Source organism: Bubalus kerabau, chromosome 14, assembly GCF_029407905.1.
Source record: "Bubalus kerabau isolate K-KA32 ecotype Philippines breed swamp buffalo chromosome 14, PCC_UOA_SB_1v2, whole genome shotgun sequence".
In the NCBI taxonomy this organism is placed as follows: Eukaryota; Metazoa; Chordata; class Mammalia; order Artiodactyla; family Bovidae; genus Bubalus; species Bubalus kerabau.
Genome location: NC_073637.1, coordinates 32,381,671 through 32,387,319, shown reverse-complemented (window position 1 = coordinate 32,387,319; position 5,649 = coordinate 32,381,671). Strand labels below are relative to the sequence as shown.

The following is a 5,649-nucleotide window of genomic DNA, read 5'->3' as shown; positions in this document are numbered from 1 at the left end:
GTTGTCCCCTTCTCCTCCTGCCCCCAATCCCTCCCAGCATCAGAGTCTTTTCCAATGAGTCAACTCTTTGCATGAGGTGGCCAAAGTACTGGAGTTTCAGCTTTAGCATCATTCCTTCCAAAAAACATCCAGGACTGATCTCCTTCAGAATGGACTGGTTGTATCTCCTTGCAGTCCAAGGGACTCTCAGGGGTCTTCTCCAACACCACAGTTCAAAAGCATCACTTCTTCAGCGCTCGGCTTTCTTCACAGTCCAACTCTCACATCCATACATGACCACTGGAAAAACCATAGCCTTGACTAGACAGACCTTTGTTGGCAAAGTAATGTCTCTGCTTTTGAATATGCTATCTAGGTTGGTCATAACTTTCCTTCCAAGGAGTAAGCGTCTTTTAATTTCATGGCTGCAATCACCATCTGCAGTGATTTTGGAGCCCCAAAAAATAAAGTCTCCCACTGTTTCCATTGTTTCCCTATCTATTTGCCATGAAGTGATGGGACCAGATGCCATGATCTTTGTTTTCTGAATGTTGAGCTTTAAGCCAACTTTTTCACTCTCCTCTTTCACTTTCATCAAGAGGCTTTTTAGTTCCTCTTCATGTTTATATAATATATCATAAATTCTAGAAGGGTTTATTTCTGATCCATGAGGTATCTGTGGTTGCTAGAACTGGATGATCTATTTCTAAGGTGACTTTCACTCATATGTGACACAGTAGTTCACTATGGCCTCCCTCTTCCCACACATGATGTCTTATCCACCAGGGCCTCTCCAGCATGGTTAGGCTTCTCACAGCACAGTGGTATGAGAATAGTCATACCTCTCAAGTTGTGGCTGACTTCGAAGAAAGACAGTAAAAGCTGCCAATTTCATATACCTGAAACTAACACAACATTGTAAATCAACTATAATCAAAAAAAAACAAAAAACACCTTTTTATGTTGCCAGTTTCCTAAACCCTGAACTCAGAAACTGGTGCAATTTCATTTTAGCCGTATTCAACTGACTAGCACAGTCACAGAATCTAACGAGATTCAAGGGGAGAGACCCAGACTTCCCACTTATCAAACAGAGGAGTGTCAAAGAATTTGTGGCCGTAGTTTGCTCTGTAGTCACAGATATTATATTCTTCCCATATTGCACTAACCCACTTCCACAGTCACCGGAAGTCTCACCCCATTATGTCATCAGGTTTAGGCTTAAACTGTAAATCTCAGGTCCAGGTGCAGATAAGTTTCCTTAGATTTGGTTCCTCAGGTATATGTCTTCTCAATCTGAAGTCCTCCTCCGAATAAAAAAGTGAGTTACCTGTGTACACACACACAATGCTGGGACAGTCATGTGTAGACATGCCCTTTCAAAAATGGGGAAGACAAGGGGCACAGAGAAGTCACTATTCCATAATGATATGACATCCAAGTAGACACATGTTGCCAGTGTCTTGATAAAGCTCTGTACCTGCAGCTGTGGTATGATTCTCTGTGGTTCTTGGCTTTTGACCTTTGGGTTCTTGGTACTGCCTTCTAAGTCATTCTTCATTTTCCATAAGAAAATAGCCTATGTTTTCTGCTGAGTAAGTTTCTCAGCCTGAATCCTTCCTCTGTTAGTTTAGGAGTCCAAAGCCCTCTTTTAATTTGATGTTGTCTCTGACCCTTTCACGGAGAAGGCAATGGCAACCCACTCCAGTACTCTTGCCTGGAAAATCCCATGGATGGAGGAGCCTGGTAGGCTGCAGTCCATGGGGTTGTGAAGAGTCAGGCATGACTGAGCGACTTCACTTTCACTTTTTACTTTCATGCATTGGAGAAGGAAATGGCAACCCACTCCAGTGTTCTTGCCTGGAGAATCCCAGGGACAGAGGAGCCTGGTAGGAGGCCATCTATGGGGTCACGCAGAGTCGGACATGATTGAAGCAACTTAGCAGCAGCAGCTGACCCTTTCATTCCAAGATGCTTAATTCCTTTAAAAACATTGTGGGATTCCTGTATATCAAACTATAATCCATTCTCTTAGATCAGAGTCATGGCCAGAAATCCTTTTGAGCAGGGCTCTTCTCTGCCTTTGGCTTTTTGGAAATCTGCTTAAGGATGTTACAATAGCCTAAAGATTACCAGAATCTCTATTGTTTAATAGAGAAGGGTGATAAGGCACACTCTTCAAGCTTTTGTCTGATAGGGCCTATCAACTTAAAATGTTTCTGAGATCTTATCAAAGAGACTTATGCTTGTAGCTTCGACTTCATCTTTACCCTGAGTCTTTGTTTTACTTTTACTTTGTTTTACTGCCCTTTTAAAAATTTTTACCTGGAGGCTATTTCTTGCTTTAAAAGTATTTTCTTAGCTAGATCTGTGTTCTAGATCTGTTTTTGAAGCCAGAAAATCTTGGGTTCTATCTATTTCCTCTAAATTCTGCTAAAAATTGAATGATCTATTTAGCTAATTTCTCCCTATCTCTACTTTATTGTATGCAGATATAAGAATTATTTGGCAGTCTGCCTGGAAATCTACTTGTTGAGATCCACTAGTGTATTAGGCACATTTTATATTTTCCAAAACATGTTAGGTGACAATTTCACTAAACCTACCCTCATGGCTCAGATGGTAAAAGTATCTGCTTACAATGTGGGAGACCTGGGTTCAATCCCTGGGTGCGGAAGATCCTCTGGAGAAGGAAATAGCAACCCACTCCAGTACTCTTGCCTGGAAAATTCCATGGATGGAGGAGCCTGGTGGTCTACAGTCCACGGGGTCACAAAGAGTCGGACCTGACTGAGCCACCTCACTTCACTATGAGTACAAAATAGAGGTTGCCCTCTTGCCAAACCTCAATACTAACCTCCTGTCTTTCTCCATTAACACTGTTTTTCAGTCTCAGCCCACTGTCCAGTTTCAAAATCAATGCCACATATTTTCCATTTTTACAATGAGAGCAACTAAATCCGTTCCCGTTTTCGATTACTGCATTACAAACTACCACAAAATTATGTATCCCAAACAGCTATTTTATGTACTCAGAATTTGACAGTTCAGAATTTGGATGACCTCAACTGGGCAACTTGTGTTTCTGATCCATTTGCTGTCAGCTGGGGTCACTAAGGTTGAGTGTCCACTCACAAGCCGGCTCACGTTATCTCGCTCACATGTTTAGCGTTTCAGCACTTCTTGGTCACGCACCATGTGGTGTCTCATTCTCCAGGTCCTCTTCACAGGGCTTCGACTTCTCACAACATGGTGCTCTCAGGGTGGCCATACTTCTTCCTGGAGGATGGCTTCTATGAATGAGTGTTCCAAAGGACAGAAAGCAGGAGCCATCAGTTTCCTAAGGCCTGGGCCCCAAGATGGTCGGAGTGCCGTCTTCACCATGTTCTGTCCTTTAAAGCAGTCACAGAGGCCACCTAGGTTCAAGTGGAAGAGACACTTGCAGTGGGAGAAGTGCCAACATCTTTGTGACCATCTTTAACCCACCTTAGAGCTGAGTCTTTCTTCTCCTCACTGTAACAGGTCAGGGAATTCTGAACCAGAAGACAGACCAATATGATTGAAGCCCAAGTCTAGCCTCCTAAACTGATGTATTATTATCTTGGTGTCACTTTCTTTCTCTGATTGTCTGTTTCCTCATTTATAAATACAGTAGGATATGAATACTCCATAATTTAAGATTCATGGCTACATTTATATTAGAATCATCCTGAAGGTTCGTGACATAAAATAATGTGCCATTTAGCTGAGGTATCCATTTAAATTATGTTTATCCAGAGGCTGCTATACCTAGTCAACTTATCAACATCTGCATACAACTCAATAGAGCCTAGTTTTCTCCTTAATGTTATGTCAGTTATTTTCATGGTTTGGTTAAAATTTATTTTCTTAGAGAAAAATATTCAATAAAAAAAATGTAGCTCTTAATAAAAGTTTTGAATAAATAAATTAGAAGGGTGTTTAATTTGATTGCATCTTGCAATACTATAACATGAATGAGTATACCATAAAATTCAATCTTCCATTTGTTAATTTAAGATACATAATGCAGGGTCTACTTCTCTGCTATATTTTCAACTTTGGGATTCCCACGATCTCTCCATATATCTATTGTGAAAAACAGGCGTCTACACAATGATAGTATCTATTTCACAGAGTTGCTAAAATAATAAATGAGATATAATGTGTAGCTTTCCAGGCTCCTCTGTCTATGGAATTCTCCAGGCAAGAATACTGGAGTGGGTAGCCATTCCCTTCTCCAGGGGATCTTCACAACTCAGCAATCAAACCCGGGTCTCCTGTGTTGTAGGCAGATTCTTTGCCATCTGAGCCACCAGCGAAGACCACAAAAGTAATCATTGGCCTAAAACATGCTGTTTCACTAGAACATGGGTTCTTGGAGATAAAGACCTTAGTATATTTCTCTTTAAGTCACTGGTACATAGCTTAGTGCCTGCACGTTTTTCTGACTACGTTTGACAGAAATGTAATTCAAATGAGCATAAGCAAAAATGAGAATCTGTTGCTTTACTCTATCAAAGAAAGCATGATAAAACTAAGAACTCTGAGCACAAACCAAAGGGTGGTTGGCAAGGGGCAGACTGAGCTGTGGGAAGGGCACCCTACTCTCCCCTAAGAGAGTAGCGCATGAAGCATTGCTGCTGCTGTTGCTAAGTCGCTTCAGTCGTGTCCGATTCTGTGCAACCCCATCGACAGCAGCCCACCAGGCTCCCCTGTCCCTGGGATTCTCCAGGCAAGAACACTGGAATGGGTTGCCATTTCCTTCTCCAGTGCATGAAAGTGAAAAGTGAAGGGGAAGTCGCTCAGTTGTCCAACTCTTCATGACCCCATGGACTGCAGCCTACCAGGCTCCTCTGTCCATGGGATTTTCTAGGCAAGAGTACTGGAGTAGGGTGCCATTGACTTCTCCAATGAAGCATTGAGGCAGGGGGAAATGACCAGCTACCCTTCACCGCCAGCTAGGAACAAGCATGTGGCCACTCTCCCACAAGGCTGCCCATGATCACTCATCCATAGAAATGTCAGCCGCTGGCATCCAGGGCCTGCAGGCCACCTACAACCAGGTCTTTGATGAAGTGGGAGTTCCTCCTGCCTGAGAACTTGAGGCCATTGTACAACCACCCAGCCCGTCCCACAGTATTTGTTTCTGGGCTCCAATTACGAAATGAGGATTGGTGTGCACTGAACCAGCTGGCATGGCCAGACCTGCAGAAAAACTCAGCACAGCTGAAGCTACTGTTCTGGCTACAGGGTTTATTTGGTCAAGATACTCACTTGTAATTATTCCAAAAAACTGGAGTCTTCTTGCTGTTAATTCCTTTGCTGGGACAGCAGGAGCCTCTGAGCTCTCTCATATTTGAAGATATAACCAAGAACTAAAAGCTAAAGCAAACAAATAAGAGTTCCTGATCACCCTAACAATCTTGATGTGGACATAGCCACTGAGACCTAGTCTGATTTATTATCTGGTTGTTGATAAGGTGATGCTAACCGTGCTAACGTTTATCAGCCATAAACTCTAACTGTAATCAGGAGATAGTATTGATACTTGATTCAGGAAAATGGAGCAAACTTTTAAGAAGACAAAGAAAAAACAAAACTGTGGGAAGAATAGTTGGTTCAAAGGAATAGTTGGAAGATTTCCTCAAA

At 42.3% G+C, this 5,649-nt stretch overlaps 1 pseudogene; it reads left to right on the top strand.

Moving 5' to 3' along the window:
- Positions 1-5,018: 5,018 nt before the first annotated feature.
- Positions 5,019-5,399, top strand: LOC129626734 (mitochondrial pyruvate carrier 2-like; annotated as a pseudogene).
- The last annotated feature ends 250 nt before the right edge of the window (positions 5,400-5,649 follow it).